Raw genomic sequence first — 17,954 nt, forward strand, 5'->3', positions numbered from 1 at the left:
GTTTTTAATAATTCAAGGACAGTTTAGAAACTAGTAACTCATTTCCCTTGCCCCTTATGATTTCCGTATGTGGGATTATGGGTGTAACATGATTAATGACTTCTCAGTACAAAAAATCGTATGAAAATGATTGCACAAATCTTTAGTTTTTTTCAAGAAAGTGCTGTATTTAAGTTTGTTTCTAATACTTCCAGAATTTCTACAGAGTTATTTTGTATTTGCATATATGAGTACTATGACTTCAGTTTAATTGAGACTATCACCTATTAGTATAAGGAACTGAAAACATTGGTTTTTCTGCAAATACCATTAATTGTTTGTTATGTTTACATCATCTTCTTCCTATCCTTACCCTTATACCAACAGTCAAATATCATCAGGATATTGTAATCAGTCACCCAACAACCCCAAAGCTATGCGTTCAACACTAATATTGGACATGCAGTTTTTACAAGCCATCCTCACTACGAGTACTCTGTGTGTGTGTGTGTGTGTGTGTGTGTGTGTGTGTTGTGTGTGTGTGTGTGTGTGTGCGCGCGCGCATATGTGTCGGCACGTGCACGCACGCACACCCGTCAGTCACCACTGCAGTATTTTTTTCTCAAAATTACGACTCAGTGGTTTAATGGGCTAATCGATAAGTGCCAGACTATGAATCCGAAAGTCAGGGATTTGATCCTCAATTGGACCAAGGATGTTTGTCATCTATTGCTTATTTCACCTGTGTGAGTGCTACATTCTATGTCTGTGTGATTACTCTGCTATTCACAGTAAAGTGCCTGGCAGAGGGTTCAGTGAACCACCTTCAAGCTATCTCTCTACCGTTCCACTCTCAAACGGTGCGTGGGAAAAATGAGCACTTAAATTTTTCTGTGGGAGCCCTGATATCTCTTATTTTATCATGATGATCATTTCTCCATATGTAGGTGGTTGCCCACAGAATGATTTTGCAATCGGAGAAGAAAACTGGTGATTGAAATTTTATGAGAAGATCCCGTTGCACCGAAAAATGCCTTTGTTGTAATAATTGCCACACCAATTCAGGTATCATGTCTGTGGAACTATCTCCCCTATTTTGCGATAGTACAAAGTGAGCCACCCTTCTCTGAACTTTTTCGATGTCATCCGTCAGTCCCACCTGATGCGGATCCCACACCACACAGCAATACTCCAGAATAGGGCGCAGAAGCCTGGTGTAAGCAGTCTCTTTGGTAGAGCTGCTGCACCTTGTAAGTGTTCTGCCAATGAATTGCAATCTTTGGTTTGCTCTACCCACAACATTATCTATGTGATTGTTCCAATGTACATTATTTGTAATTGTAATCCCTAGTTGAATTTACAGCCTTCGGATTTGTGTGACTTATCACATAACCAAAATTTAGCGGATTTCTTTTAGTAGTCATGTGAATAACTTCACACCTTTCTTCATTCAGGGTCAATTGCCACTTTTTGCACTATACAGATATCTTATCTAAATCATTTTGCAATTTGTTTTGGTCATCAATGACTTTACAAGAGACCAAATGACAGCATTATGTGCAAAAAGTCTGAGAGGGCTACTCAGATTGTCTCCTATGTTGTTAATATAGATCAGGAACAATAGAGGGCCTGTAACACTTCCTTGGCGAATGCCGGATATTACTTCTGATTTACTTGATGACTTTCCATCTATTACTACGAACTGACAGGAAATCACGAATCCAGTCGCACAACTGAGGCGATATTCCATAGGCACACAATTTGTTTAAAAGACACTTGTGAGGAATGATGTTGAAAACCTTCTTGAAATCTAAAACTATGGAATCAATTTGACATCCCCTGTTGATAGAACTCATTACTTCATGAATATAAATTGAGCTAGTTGTGTTTCACAAGAACAACTGAACGCATGCTCACTATATGTCACTAAATCATTTTCTTCGAGGTAATTCACAATTTTGAACACAGTATATGTTCCAAAATCCTACTGCAAATCAACGTTAGTGATGTGGGCCTGTAATTCAGCAGATTACTGCTGTTTCTCTTTTTGGGTATTGGTGTGACTTGTGCAGTTTTCCAGTCTTTTGGCACAGAACGTTCTGTGTGCGAGTGGTTTTATATAATTGCTAAATATGGAGGTATTGTATCAGCATACTCTGAAAGGAACCTGACTGGTATACAATGTGGACCAGAGAACTGGACTTTATTAAGTGATTTAAGCTGCTTTGCTACACCGAGGATATGTACTTCGCATCTTGACAGTTGTTCTTGCAGTTGTTCTTGATTGGAATTCAGGAATGTTTACTTCGTTTTCTTTGGTGACAAAGCTTCAGAAAACCGTGTTTAATAACTCTGCTTTAGAGGCACTGTCATCAGTGACTTCACTGTTGTTATCGTGGAGTGAAGGTACTGATTGCGTCTTGCCACTGGTGTGCTTCTTGTATGTCCAGAATCTCTTTGGATTTTCTGCCAGATTCTGAGACAGAGTTTTGTTGTGGAAATTATTAAAAGCATCTTGCATTGAAGTACGTGCTGTATTTCAAACTTCTTCAAAACTTTGCCAATCTTGGGGATATTGGGTTCTTTTAAATTTGGCATGCTTTGTTCATTATTTCTGCAACAGTGATCTGACACATTTTGTATAACGTGGCATATCAGTACTATAACTTATTAATTTATGTGGTATATCTCTCTCAATTGCTGTTGATACTATCTCTGTGAAATCATTCCACATCTTTTCTACACTTTTGTGATCAGATCGGAAGGAGTGGAGACTGTCTCTTAAAAAGGTGTTAATAACAATTTAACAGTTTTTTAAATAAATATATTCTGTGTTTCTATTTAATGATATGAATATAATAGAGGGAAACATTCCACGCGGGAAAAATATATCTAAAAAGAAAGATGATGAGACTTACCAAACAAAAGCGCTGGCAGGTCGATAGACACACAAACAAACACAAACATACACACAAAATTCTAGCTTTCGCAACCAACGGTTGCCTCGTCAGGAAAGAAGGAAGGAGAGGGAAATACAAAAGGATTTGGGTTTTAAGGGAGAGGGTAAGGAGTCGTTCCAATCCCGGGAGCGGAAAGACTTACCTTAGGGGGGAAAAAGGACAGGTATACACTCGCGCACACACACACATATCCATCCGCATATACACAGACACAAGCAGACATTTGCCTGCTTGTGTCTGTGTATATGCGGATGGATATGTGTGTGTGTGCGAGTGTATACCTGTCCTTTTTCCCCCCTAAGGTAAGTCTTTCCGCTCCCGGGATTGGAATGACTCCTTACCTTCTCCCCTAAAACCCAAATCCTTTTGTCTTTCCCTCTCCTTCCTTCTTTCCTGACGAGGCAACCGTTGGTTGCGAAAGCTAGAATTTTGTGTGTATGTTTGTGTTTGTTTGTGTGTCTATCGACCTGCCAGCGCTTTTGTTTGGTAAGTCTCATCATCTTTCTTTTTAGATATATTCTGTGTTTCTTTTTGATGATTGTAGGTGTTATGATACACAGCCTAGCAGCAACTGCCTTCTTGTGAAAAATGCACACACACACACACACACACACACACACACACACACACACACACACACACACACAAAAAAGCTCTGCTGATGGTATCAACAGGATACAGTGTTTTGGGGGGGTGGAGGGGGGGAACCCAAAATGACATAATGAGGCAGAGAACATGCCTTTCCAGGCCTCCTAGCAAGGAAAAATACCTGGCTGTATCAGTGGTAGATCGTGGGTCCCCTGCAGAGCCGTCAGATGTGCTGCTCATTCTGCTACAGAGACAGGAACTTTAGATGTGTCTGGCACTTTGGGAACTATTTTGCTGTTCTAAATGACCTCAACTGCAACATTTTGCAGAAAATCCATACACATTTTTCTGTATAATGACAGGTTTGCAATTTAGTAATGGCATACAGAATAGACTTTCTTTATCTTTTTTGTGCAATAGCAGCTACAGATTTGGTCCTGTGGCATGAAGAATATGGGAATTTGGTTTTTGTTACTTCCACTTAAAATGAATAATTTTTAGCCCCCTTTGTTACTCTGAAATCAGCATTATAATAACTGTGAATATTTATTTATTTTCTAGTCATTATCTGAAATACATCATTGAATCATTTAGGTAATGTTATAGTACTACTCACCATATAGTGGAGATGCTGAGTCACAATAGGCACAACAAAAAGATCCACACAACTAAAGTTTTCGGCCATTAAGGCCTTTGTCAGCAGTACACACACACACACACACACACACACACACACACACACACACACACACACGCGCGCGCGCACAATCACGTAAACGCAACTTGCACACATGTCTGCACTCTCAGAGAGCTGAAACCACACTGCGAACAGCAGTACAGTGCATGATGGGAGTGGCGAATGGGTGGGGGTAAGGAGGAGGTTGGGGGGGGGGGAGGGGGAGGGATAGTATGGTGGAAGTGGTGGACACTGAAGTGTTGCAGTTTAGACGGAGGGCAGGAGAGAAAGTGCAGAGGCAAGAGGGGGTAAGTAGCAGAAAGGAGAGAAATAAAAAGTAGTTAAAAGATCGGGTGTGGTAGTGAAATGGTGGCTGTGTAGTGCTGGAATGGGAACAGGGAGGGAGCTGGATGGGTGAGGACAGTGACTAACAAAGGTTGAGGCCAGGAGGGTTACAGGAATGTAGGATGTACTGTAATGAAAGTTCCCACTGCGCAATTCAGAAAAACTGGTGTTGGTGGGAAGGATCCATATGGCACAGGCTGTAAAGCAGTCATTGAGATGAGGAATATCATGTTTGGCAGCGTGTTCAGTAACAGGGTGGTCCACTTGTTTTTTGGCCACAGTTTTTCAGTGGCTGTTCACATGGATAGACAGCTTGTTGGTTGTCATTCCTACATAGAATGCAGCACAGAGATTGCAGCTTAGCTTGTAAATCACATGAATAGTTTTACAGGTAGCCCCGCCTTTCACGGGATAGGTGATGTTAGCGACTGGACTGGAGTAGGTGGTGGTAGCTGGATGTATGGGACAGGTATTGCATCTAGGTCTGTTACAGGGGTATGAGCCATGAGGTAAGGAATTGGGAGCAGGGGTTGTGTAAGGATGGACGAGTATATTGTGTAGATTCGATGGACGGCGGAATACCATGGTGGGAGGGGTGGAGGGGTGGGAAGGACAGTGGGCAGGTCATTTCTCATTACAGGGCACAACGAGAGGTATCTAAACCCTGGCAAATAATGTAATTCAGTTGCTCCAGTTCCACATGGTACTGAGTTACGAGGGGAATGCTCCTCTGTGGCCGGACTGTGGGACTTTGTGAGGTGGTGGGAGACTGGAAAGATAAGGCACAGGGGATTTGTTTTTGTACAAGGATGGGAGGATAATTACAGTCAGTGAAGGCTTCAGTGAGACCCTCGGTATATTTTGAGAGGGACTGCTCGTCACTGCAGATGCGACGACCTTGGTTGGCTAGGCTGTATGGAAGGGACTTCTTGGTATGGAATGGGTGGCAGCTGTCGAAGTGGAGGTATTGCTGGTGGTTAGTAGGTTTGATATGGATGGAGGTACTGATGTAGCCATTTCTGAGGTGAGGTCAACATCTAGGAAGGTGGCTTGTTGGGTTGAGTAGGACCAGGTGAAGCAAATGGGGGAGAAGTAGTTGAGGTTCTGGAGGAATGTGAATCCAGATAGCAAAGATGTCATCAATGAATCTGAACCAGGTGAGGGGTTTAGGATTCTGGGTTTTTAGGAAGGATTCCTCTAGATGGCCCATGATTAGGTTAGCATAGGATGGTCCCATGTGGGTGCCCATAGCCGTACTGTGGATTTGTTTGTAGGTAATGCCTTCAAAGGAGAAGTAATTGTGGGTGAGGATATAGTTGGTCATGGAGACTAGGAAGGAGGCTGTTGGTTTGGAATCCATAGGGCATCTGTAAAGGTAGTGTTTGATAGCAGTAAGGCCAAGGGCATTAGGAATGTTAACGTACAGGGAGGTGGCATCAATAGTGATGGGCAGGGCACCATGTGGTAAAGGGACAGGAACTGTGGAGAGACCAGCCGTTGTGGCTGAGCGGTTCTAGGCGCTTTAGTCTGGAACTGTGCGGCTGCTACGGTCGCAGGTTCGAAACCTGCCTTGGGCGTGGGTGTGTTTGATGTCCTTAGGTTATTTAGATTTAAGTAGTTCTATGTTCTAGGGGACTGATGACCTCAGATGTTAAGTCCCATAGTGCTCAGAGCCATTTTTTTTTTTAACTGTGGAGAGTCAGTCGAGGAAATGGTTGGTATCTTTTATATAGGAGGATAGGTTCCGGGTAATAGGTTGAAGGTGTTGGTCTACGAGAGCAGAGATTCTCCCAGTAGGGGCACAGTAACTGGCCACAGTGGGGTGTCCTGGGTGGTTGGGTTTATGGACTTTAGGAAGCATGTGATTTACAAGCTAAGCTGCAGCCTCTGTGCTGCATTCTATGTAGGCATGACAACCAACAAGCTGTCTGTCCGTGTGAATGGCCACCGACAAACTGTGGCTGAACTGTTGCTGAACACGCTGTCAAGCATGATATCCCTGACTGCCTCACAGTATGTGCCATATGGATCCTTCCACCAACACCAGCTTTTCTGAATTGCGCAGGTGGGAACTTTCCCTGCAATACATCGTATGTTCCCATAACCGTCCTGGCCTCAACCTTCATCAGTCACTGTCCTCACCCATCCAGCTCCCTCCCTGTTCCCATTCCAGCACTACACAGCCGCCATTTCACCACGGCACCCAGTCTTTTAACTTCTTTTTATTTCTCTCCTTTCTGCTACTTACCCCCTCTTGCCTCTGCACTTTCTCTCCTGCCCTCCACCTAAACTGCAACACTTCACTGTCCACCACTTCCACCATACTATCCCCCCCCCCCCCCCCCCCCCCCCCCCCCAAGCCTCCTCCTTACCCCCTCCCATTCGCCACTCCCATCAGCTCTCTGAGACTGCAGACGTGTGTGCAAGTTGCGTTTATGTGATTTTGTGTGTGTGTGTGTGTGTGTGTGTGTGTGTGTGTGTGTGTGTGTCTACTGCTGACAAAGGCCTTAATGGCCGAAAGCTTTAATTTTGTGAATCTTTTTGTTGTGCCTATCGCGACTTAGCATCTCCGCTATATGGTGAGAAGCAATTTTCCTTCTCTGGTATTGTTACATTCCTTCCTGGATTTTCCATTGTTAGGTAATGTTATGTTTTTTATGATAAAGGAAATAAAAATTTATAAGTATTAGTACTAGTTATACTTCTTGTTCCACTTAGTAAATATGTGCAGATCTATTCTTTCTTCCTTATCTTTTGTAGTATTTTTGACAATAGTCCATGACACATTAAGGCCTCTCTCTATCTCTCTCTCTCTCTCTCTCTCTTTCCTTTTTTTTCCCTCCTTCAGTTAGCCTGCATTATCATCTCCAGAAAGTCGATAAATGGGGTAGATGGATTCTTCTCTTCTATGTGCATATTGTGAACAAAAATCAACTTACATCAATTTCTACGTCTACATATATACTCCGCTTGCCACCAAGCGTTGTGTGGCGGAGGGTACAATTTGTGCCAAAGTGATATTTCCCCTCTTCTGCTCCACTAGTAAATCGTGCGAGGGAAAAACAACTGTCTGAACGCCTCAGTACGAGCTCTTATTTCCCTTATCTTTGAATGGTGATCATGGCGCGATTTGAAAGTTGGTGGTAATAATATATGCTCTACATCCTTGGTGAAGATCGGATTTTGGAATTTAGTGAGCAGCCCCTTCTGTTTAGCGTGCCACCTATCTGCAAATGTGCCCCACTTCAAACTTTCTGTGAGATTTGTAACTCTATCGCGATGGCTAAATGTACCAGTCACGAATGTTGCCGCTTTTCCTTGGACCTTCTCAATATCTTGAATCAGACCCAACTGGTAAGGGTCTCACATAGATGAACAATACTCCAAGACTGGATGAACTAATGTACTGTAAGCTATTTCCTTTGTTGAAGGACTGCATTGCTTCAGGCTTCTACCAGTAAACCGCAATCTAGAGTTTGCTTTACCTGTTACTTTGTGTAATCTGATCATTCCATATGAGATCATTTCAAATAGCCATACCCAGATACTTGACGGACATTACCACTTCCAAAGACTGGGCATTTATTTTGTACTTGTACATTAATGGGGATTTTTGCCTTGTTATACGCAGTAGGTTACACTTACTAATATTGAGAGATAACTGCCAGTCATTACACCATTCATTTATTTTCTGCAAATCCTCATTGATTTGTTCACAACTTTAGTGTGATACTACTTTCCTGTAGACTACAGCATCATCGGCAAACAATCTAAGGTTACTGTCAATACCATCAACCAGATCACTTATGTAAATCGTAAAAAGCAGAGGACCTATTATGCTGCCCTGGGGCACACCTGAAGTTACGCTTGTTTCTATTGAAGTCGCCCCATTCAGGACGACGTACTGCTCCCTGTCTGTTAGAAAACTTTCTATCCAACCACATATGTCATCGGATAGACCGTAAGCGCGCACTTTTTGTAGCAAGCAACAGTGCAGAACTGATGCGAACGCCTTTCGAAAGTCGAGAAATATGGCATCAACCTTGGAGCCGGTATCTAGAGCCTGTTGTATATCAGGCACAAAGAGGTCCAGCTGTGTCTCGCATGACCACTGTTTCCTAAATCCGTGCTGGTTTCTGCAGATGAGCTTCTCAGAGTCTAGAAAGGTCATTATGTCTGAACACAAAATATGTTCCATGATTCTACAACAAATCAATGTCAGTGAAATTGTCCGGTAATTGTGTGCATCCGATTTTCTACTCTTTTTATAGATTGCTATGACCTGGGCCTTCTTCCAGTCCCGTGGAACTTTCCGCTGTTCCAATGATCTCTGATAGATAATGGATAACAATAGTGTAATATTTGTAGCATAGTCAACATATAATCTTACAGGGATACTGTATGGGCCAGATGCCTTTCTGGCGTCCAAGAATCTTAACTGTTTTACAATCCCAGATAAACTAAACACTATGTCAGCAGTCCTTTACCGTAAACGATTTTTTGAAAGCTAGGTTTAGTATTTTGGCCTTCTGTTTATCATCATCAGTTACATTTCCCGTACTGTCAGCAAGAGAAGGTATTGAATTATTTGTAGTGGTCATAGATTTTATGCATGACCAAAATTTTTTGGGGTTATTTTTAGAATCTGCAGATAATATATTGCTTTCAAATTCATTAAAAGAATCTCTCATTGTCCTTCTGACAGCTGCTTTCATTTCGTATAATTTCTGTCTGTCAGCCGGGCAGTGACTACGTTTAAAACAACTGTGCAAAATTCTCTGCTTTCTCAGCAACTTCCCAATATGTTTGTTACACCAAGGTGGATCCTTTCCCTCCCCTATACTTTTGCTAGGCACATACTTCTCTAGCACATGGTGGACAACACCTTTACATTCTGACCAAAGGTGCTCAATATCTTTGTGTCCCACATTGAATGCTTGGAGCTGACTATGAAGATATTCATTAATGACACTTTTGTTTGCTTTCCCAAACAAGAAAACTCAGTGCTGTTTTTTTTGCACCTTCCACTGACATAAGCCACAATGACATTATGGTTGTTAATACCTTCTTCTAGATTAACTTCCTCAAAAAGATCAGGTCTGTTTGTCGCCAAGATATCTAATATGTTCCCATCTTGAGTTGGTTTTCTAACCAATTGCTCAAGGTTGTATGTTGAGAGTGCTCCTAGAGTAACTTCACACGAATCTTTGCTTCTGCCCCTTGTGATAAATGTGTTATTTTCCCAGTCAATGGATGCTAGATTAAAGTCTCCACCTATAACTAATGCGTAATTTGGATATTTACTTCCTATGTATTTCTATTTGGCACAAAGGCAGGTTTTATTTTCCACTTTTCTTTGAAGCATGTTTGCTAGTTGCTAGGTAGACTGATTTATCAAATACCAGAGCATAATGATGCATAGTAGGACACAGTTTGATTCTGACCAGGAACACAATAAATATTCATGATTTTTACTTTTAATCATGATGCAGTGGTCATTGCTTTGTGGACAAGAGCACTGTTGTGTTGATACACAAAACATCTCATTTAAAACTGTAGCCTTAATCTGGAAAAAATGTCTGTGTGAATAATATTATTATGATAAGATACTACACATTGTTACAGAGAGCTTTGTTAAAATTTCTCTTGGTGCAAATGGAATGATACCTTCAGTAGTTCTGGAAACACTCAAGTTAACCTCATAGGCAGCACAGCATTTATATTGAATAAATTATACCCATTATTAATGTGAGGCAATGAAGAATATTTATAGTGATGGATCTCAAAACATATTATGTATTTATTGTTGTATTCTTTGGATTACTAATTTTATGTCTTGTGCCTGCATTCAGTTTGTTGATGGCTCATTTTCTTCTGTGTGGATCTCATGGCCTCTCTAAATTTAAAGAAGGATATTATTCCACCAGGCTGTGTTTAAAATATTGTTATTGCAATGTTAGTTTCAGGCATTACTTATGCTCAAGTGCATCTAAAAAAATGACAACACACCATAGAAAAGAGGAGAGAGCTAAAACTTGAAAATCATGCTACTACATAGGATGTGGCATTAAAAAAATGAAGTAGTTACCTACAATAACACGTCGATACATTGTCATCGTTACATTGCAAAGTCACGTGCCAAGCATTTTTGTGCACAACATGCTCGTCAACAACGATGACTCTTGCTCCAGAATGTACAGCCCCAAACTGACTCATAGACAGTAGTACCATGAGTTAGTGATTTTTGACAGTGTAAAGTAACTGGATAGATAGAAAATCTACTCACCAAATGGCAGCAGGAGAACATACATGTATAAAGAAAGGTTTTAGCTATGCAAGCTTTCAGGCCAGTGGCTCCTCCTCCGAGCAGATGGGTTTAAGGGTAAGGGAGAGGGGCGAAGGGAAAGGATTGGAGAGGGTTAGGAAAAGGGGCAGAGTTTGGAAAAGCCACCCAGAAACTTGAGTCAGGAGACACTTACTGGATGGGATGAGAAGGAATCAGTCTGTTTACCTGCAAAAGTATGTCCTGTACATGCAAAAAGATTTTATTTGATTCATTTGTTCATCCAGGGATCATCTCACAGTGGTAGAAGCTTTATCATCATAATGCAATGAAAAAATAGCTCAAAATATACATAAACACAGCATATATTAGTTTACTTTTATGAGGGCAGGACAGATGGTTGGCAGTGACCTGGATGAAGGAAAGATCGTAGGATTTCTCTGAAATGGAGAAGCACAGGAGACTTAAATTGGGATACACAGACAGGGCAAATTCCATCCTCCTGAATGTGAGGTCAATCTCTTAACCACTGCAGTGCCTCATTTGGTTGGTCACTATTGTACAATATTCTTTGATTTACACACAAGTTGTTCCAGATAACTTGTAATATAAAGCACAACTTTGCACTTCATCACTGCACACACTAAGGACACTTGCTGATAACTTCTGGACTACAGACATGCTGCTATGCCCACTGCACTAACTGCATACTCCCCATAAACATGCAACTGTACACCCCCCCCCCCACCCCCCCTCCACCCCCCCGTGCATGTCTTCGTATTCACCCCTTTTTCCATGTGAAAAACTGATTCAGCACTCCTCACAATGAGTGACATGTTGAGCTGAGGAGAATGATGAGACATTAAATGAGATCTGGATACATGATTTTCATATAATCACATTACATTGTTATAGTTTAATGTGACAGTGTTCTGTAGTTATCCTGTAACATTACTACCCCCTACACAAAGTAATTTGTAATTGTGTAGTGTGCCTTACTTGTGAAGAATGTTTTAGCTGCATTTTTGAACGTAACTACTGTACTAATCCTTTTCATCTCTCTAGGCAATTTATTATAAAAATTTATCCCCCGACAGAAAACGATGTATTGAATTTTTTTATTTGTTTTTTGTTGACAAATGGCTCTTATTATATGATTATATACAGAACATTTGTGAAATACTTATTAATGTTTTCCCTGATTTGCACAACAGATTGGTAGATGTATAGATGTACTCACTTGGTGCAATAAGGGTACTGAGATTTTTTTAAAATACACTCCTGGAAATTGAAATAAGAACACCGTGAATTCATTGTCCCAGGAAGGGAAACTTTATTGACACATTCCTGGGGTCAGATACATCACATGATCACACTGACAGAACCACAGGCACATAGACACAGGCAACAGAGCATGCACAATGTCGGCACTAGTACAGTGTATATCCACCTTTCGCAGCAATGCAGGCTGCTATTCTCCCATGGAGACGATCGTAGAGATGCTGGATGTAGTCCTGTGGAACGGCTTGCCATGCCATTTCCACCTGGCGCCTCAGTTGGACCAGCGTTCGTGCTGGACGTGCAGACCGCGTGAGACGACGCTTCATCCAGTCCCAAACATGCTCAATGGGGGACAGATCCGGAGATCTTGCTGGCCAGGGTAGTTGACTTCCACCTTCTAGAGCACGTTGAGTGGCACGGGATACATGCGGACGTGCATTGTCCTGTTGGAACAGCAAGTTCCCTTTTCGGTCTAGGAATGGTAGAACGATGGGTTCGATGACGGTTTGGATGTACCGTGCACTATTCAGTGTCCCCTCGACGATCACCAGTGGTGTACGGCCAGTGTAGGAGATCGCTCCCCACACCATGATGCCGGGTGTCGGCCCTGTGTGCCTCGGTCGTATGCAGTCCTGATTGTGGCGCTCACCTGCACGGCGCCAAACACGCATACGACCATCATTGGCACCAAGGCAGAAGCGACTCTCATCGCTGAAGACGACACGTCTCCATTCGTCCCTCCATTCACGCCTGTCGTGACACCACTGGAGGCGGGCTGCACGATGTTGGGGCGTGAGCGGAAGACGGCCTAACGGTGTGCGGGACCGTAGCCCAGCTTCATGGAGACGGTTGCGATTGGTCCTCGCCGATACCCCAGGAGCAACAGTGTCCCTAATTTGCTGGGAAGTGGCGGTGCGGTCCGCTACGGCACTGCATAGGATCCTACGGTCTTGGCGTGCATCTGTGCGTCGCTGCGGTCCGGTCCCAGGTCGACGGGCACGTGCACCTTCCGCCGACCACTGGCGACAACATCGATGTACTGTGGAGAACTCACGCCCCACGTGTTGAGCAATTCGGCGGTACGTCCACCCGGCCTCCCGCATGCCCACTATACACCCTCGCTCAAAGTCCGTCAACTGCACATACGGTTCACGTCCACGCTGTCGCGGCATGCTACCAGTGTTAAAGACTGCGATGGAGCTCCGTATGCCACGGCAAACTGGCTGACACTGACGGCGGCGGTGCACAAATGCTGCGCAGCTAGCGCCATTCGACGGCCAACACTGCGGTTCCTGGTGTGTCCGCTGTGCCGTGCGTGTGATCATTGCTTGTACAGCCCTCTCGCAGTGTCCGGAGCAAGTATGGTGGGTCTGACACACCGGTGTCAATGTGTTCTTTTTTCCATTTCCAGGAGTGTAGTTCTTTACACTGAACCCAACTTTTACCTCTAGTTACTATTCTATGGCCATTTTTTTGTAGTTAAAATGTTGTGTTCATGTTTTGCACCTTCGATCCCCAGAAAAGAATACTGTAGCTAGGAACTGAGTGTGTGTAGGAATAGTACACCACTACCAAGACTTTGGCTGTTACAAACTAATGATAGAACAATTACAGCATACCATGCTGATGCCATTCTTTTCACCAATATCTTTGTGTTTTCATTTCATGTTAATTGGAAATCAATACTTTTTCCTAAAAATGCTCCTCTGAACGATTTGTGTTCAGTGTTACTTTATTACATATTGCCCAAATGTAAAGTATGAAACTTCCTGGTAGATTAAAACTGTGTGCCAGACTGAGACTCAAACTCGAGACCTTCACCTTTCATGAGCAAGAGCTCTGCTATTCTGGATCCTTAAGGATTTCATTTGCTTTCTGTACTAGGAGTTCTGGTATTTTATCAATGACTGTTTTGTTGCTGTCATCACATTTTTTTCTATTTCTTATTCTGTCTGGAAAGTCATTGACATTTATTGGGAACAGAATCAGACCCATTGCACTACCCCAGGAGAGAACTATGGTTATACAGTCCTAGTCTGATAATTGTCTAATCTACATCCCATTATTTAATTGGAAACCTGTTATTAAGGAGAAGAATGTGTATGGATTTTCTGCAAAGTGAGGTGTCAGTTGAGCACTTTTAGAACATCAAAATAGTTTGCAAAGTACCAATCAGGTATAATGTGCCTGCTCCGTAGCCACGTGATCAGCAAGTCCGTCTGCTGTATGGAGGACATAGGTTAAATTTCTGGCACTGCCAGGAATGTGTGAGGACTGGTAGAAAGTCCACTTTGCCTCATGATGCCAATTGAGTAGCTACTTGGATAAAAAGTAGTCACTCCAAAATCTTGAAAGCTGACAACAGCTGGGAAAATGATGTGCCTTATACTGAACACACCTCCTCTTCCTCCTCTCTTCCTCCCTCTGTCTGTCCACCTCATCCTCTCACCTGTAGCTGTCTCTTCCTCCTCCCCACTTTTTCTGTCTTCTGGTCTCCTCTTCCCTCTCTTTGCTCATTTCCTCCATCTCCTCTCTCTTATCATAATTTCCTCCCCCTACCTCTGGCCATGTCCTCCTCCCCTCTCTCTTTCCTTCTCCACTTCCCTTCTTCCTTTTCCACCAGCCCACTACCCCTATACTTTCCACCTGCCTCATGCATCTTCCCCTCCTCCCCTCTTTTTGTCCATTTCCTCCTCCTCCTTGCTCTATCCATCTCTTTCTGTATTCATCTCAAGCTGTCCCCAACCATGCTAATCAGCATTCTTAGTCTCTTCATTACTGTTTAATGGAGCAGATCAATACTACTCTCACTGTCTGAAATGCAGGATAGGCTACATGTCAGGACCAGAAGAACCATTTCTTGCTCCTCAAATGTAGGTTGCCCTGCAAAGCAGTTTCATTTGGCTGGCTGGTACTGTTCCCACACAACGTGTTTCTTCTGCAGGGCAGCCTGTATGCCAGTGCCTGAAAAAAATATTTTTGGGTGTATCTCTGCTCTTATTGGAGCTAGGAGAATATAAACCCCACAGTGCTGATATTCATGTTGCCTGCTGTTTCCGTACCTAATTTGGTTGAAACTGATCCAGTGGTTTGGGAAAGGACCCTGGCCATACACACGTACACTCTGCTTTATGTATGTAACAGACGATTATTAGAATAGAGCTACTTGAAAGTTGAGGAACATACATGACAATTCCACTATGGGTGACCTTGTGTTTCTCAAGCACTGATATTACTTAGCATTCTTGTTTGCTTCGGCTGTGTGATTGTTTTGTCTTTTGTTGATTGTTCTTTGCTTATTTGTCTGTGCTGACAGCTTCATTGAAGTGTGGTGGAGAAAGTTATAGTGGAGAAAGTTGTAGCAGGCAGTGTTTGGCCTGTTCATTTACTTTCAGTTCCAACAATGTATAAATATTTTTAAAACATTTACTTGCTTCTGCTTTATGTTTATGTTCCCCTTGCATTATGGCAGCATGATTAACATGTGATTGTTTACACAATAGGTTGGCAAAATGAGAATTCCATCGTCAAGCTTCTAACTCTGCAGTCTCAAGAAGCTTGTCTGCCTTAGATTAACTGCTAATTCACAGTGTGTGACAAATTGCTGGACTCCAAAATGCCTGCCTAGTTAGTCTCAAGACAACTCTTCAGTGCTGCACTCTTCTGTTCAGAGGTGATTAAATGTTGCTGCACAAAAATCTTTTGACTTAAAGCATTTGTTTCCACTGAATTGAATTGTTGCACCAGATTTTTTACAGCATTACACTCTCTAGTATGGAACAAGACACAGATGTCAACCTGAGGTGGAATGACCACCAGACTACACTACTATCCATGTTCAGCTCTTTTCTAGGTAATGGGAATCTGGTAGATTGCACAGTGAGTGCTGAAGGTCAGTATTTTAAAGCACATAGAGTGATTCTCTCGGCTTGCAGTCCATATTTTGAATTAATATTCAGTCAGCATTATGAAAAGCATCCTATTGTTATACTGCCAGATGTAAAATTTCAAATTTTGAAGGCACTGATGAAATTTATGTACTCTGGAGAAGCGAATGTACCGCAGAATAAGCTCTGTACTTTCCTCGAGATTGCTGAGACTCTACAGATTAAGGGCCTCTCATTTGCTGGTGATAGTGGATCGAAGAATGAACTCGCATTCAGGAGAACGAATGAATCTGGCTCTCATCGTGGACAACAAGATTTCAGAAAAAATCTGTGTGAACCCAGACATGGTTCTCAAGTAGAGCAGAAAGAAAGTGGTTGCTCACAACACACCTTAGAGGAGGCATGTTCTAAAGACATTGATTCCCATCTGCTGGCTGCTCAGAAATGTGACAGTGATAGTTCCAATTATGTCTCCCATGAGAAGCCAGGGGGAGAGATAGCTATGTCCCAAGACATTTTTGATACTGAGCACTTCAACGTGTTCCAGTGTTCATCTCTCCCAAAAACACATACTAAATCAGATACCTCTGTGTCTGGAATAGTATTAAACTCAGTACACAACACTTTAGGTTCCAGACAGTTGCCAGGATGTTCCAAAGAAAATATTGGAGAGCAGGGACTGTTAAGTGACAATGTGCTTTCAAATTGCTCATTTGATAAAGAACTGAGAACATCGAAACCTCGAGATATGTTTGGTGAAAGTGCTGTCGCGTGCCTTCTACCGAGAATAAAGCAGGAGGACTTCAGTGCTGACAGTATAGAAGAGATAATCCTAGATGATGAAGGTGACGATGACAATTGTGATAGTGGCGATGACAACAGAACCGTTGGAGGATTAGCGAGAGTAACACCAGAAGAATCCTTTAATGTCCAAGGATTCTGCAGTCTAGAACAATACAGGGACACATACATTGTAGAACAGTCATCAATCTTACCTAAACGATTTAGATGTGATGCTTGCAGAAGGTCTTATCGGTACCAGAAAGGTTTGTCGAGGCACTTGAAATATGAGTGTGGGAAAGAACCACAGTTTAAGTGTCCTCAGTGTCCTGGGAGATACACTCATAAGCATAATTTAAAACTGCACATGCTAAGAAATCATTAACTTTGCTAGGGTTAAACAGTTGTTAACAGAAAACTTGTGTGAATCCCTTTATGTAATCCACATGAGTAAATAGTTATTTGATATTTTTTAATTTGTTGGAGCAAACGAGTTCCACTGAATTAGTGTTGCTAATTTCCATGGTAGCTCTAATTCATGTGATGTGACTCTATGCTTTTCATCAATTTTGTATTTTGTTAACTTGGGGTTTAGGTGAGTTGTGTGTACCGTAAGCTCCACATAATTTAGCCATCGGTCCATTGGAGGTTCTATTAAGATGAACTTCTTGGTATTTATTTCAAAGGTTTATCAGTGTTTAAGCTCATTAAATGATTTTAGTATTCAACTTATCTCAAAATTGTATATATTTGCAGTTTCAGAAAAATTCTGCACAAATGAACAAATGACAGAAAGATTTTACTGTTTTTAGCTAGTGTGCTGTAAATTCAAGATTACATGTACACACGGTTCCCAGGATAAGCAGGAAGCATGTATGTGTAAAATTAAGAAGATAGAGAGTTTATAACAGGCGGCCTGTTGTGCGAATAGGCACAGGTGACATGGGTGGAGAAAAGATGAGTTTGGTAGCTATTATTGCAAATGTTAAAGGCAGTATCTGTTGAGGTTGTTCTAAGTAACTGTTGATTCAGCGTGAAGCATTGAAAAGACAGAACCAAAATAGTATCATTCACTGGTCCAACTTCTCTGTTGTGCCACTCAAGTATTGCCCCTTGTAATCTTACCCTCCCACACATCACTATTAAAATTCTCTGTATTTGCACAAATTTTTAAA

The 17,954-nt window shown here is 42.2% G+C and overlaps 1 protein-coding gene across 3 annotated transcripts in view; it reads left to right on the top strand.

The window, feature by feature from the left end:
• LOC126106879 (longitudinals lacking protein, isoforms N/O/W/X/Y-like) overlaps nucleotides 1-17,954 on the top strand; it is a 107,432-nt gene that overhangs the window by 68,151 nt on the left and 21,327 nt on the right. For 2 of the 3 annotated variants that reach the window (XR_007523410.1, XR_007523409.1), the window contains one exon: nucleotides 15,616-15,785. The exons of the other annotated variant lie outside the window; for it this stretch is intronic. The gene's annotated coding sequence lies outside the window, so the exon portion shown is untranslated. The remainder of the gene's footprint in view (nucleotides 1-15,615; nucleotides 15,786-17,954) is intronic. 3 annotated transcript variants of the gene reach the window in all.

The sequence above is a fragment of the Schistocerca cancellata genome, chromosome 10 (assembly GCF_023864275.1).
Source record: "Schistocerca cancellata isolate TAMUIC-IGC-003103 chromosome 10, iqSchCanc2.1, whole genome shotgun sequence".
NCBI lineage: Eukaryota > Metazoa > Arthropoda > Insecta > Orthoptera > Acrididae > Schistocerca > Schistocerca cancellata.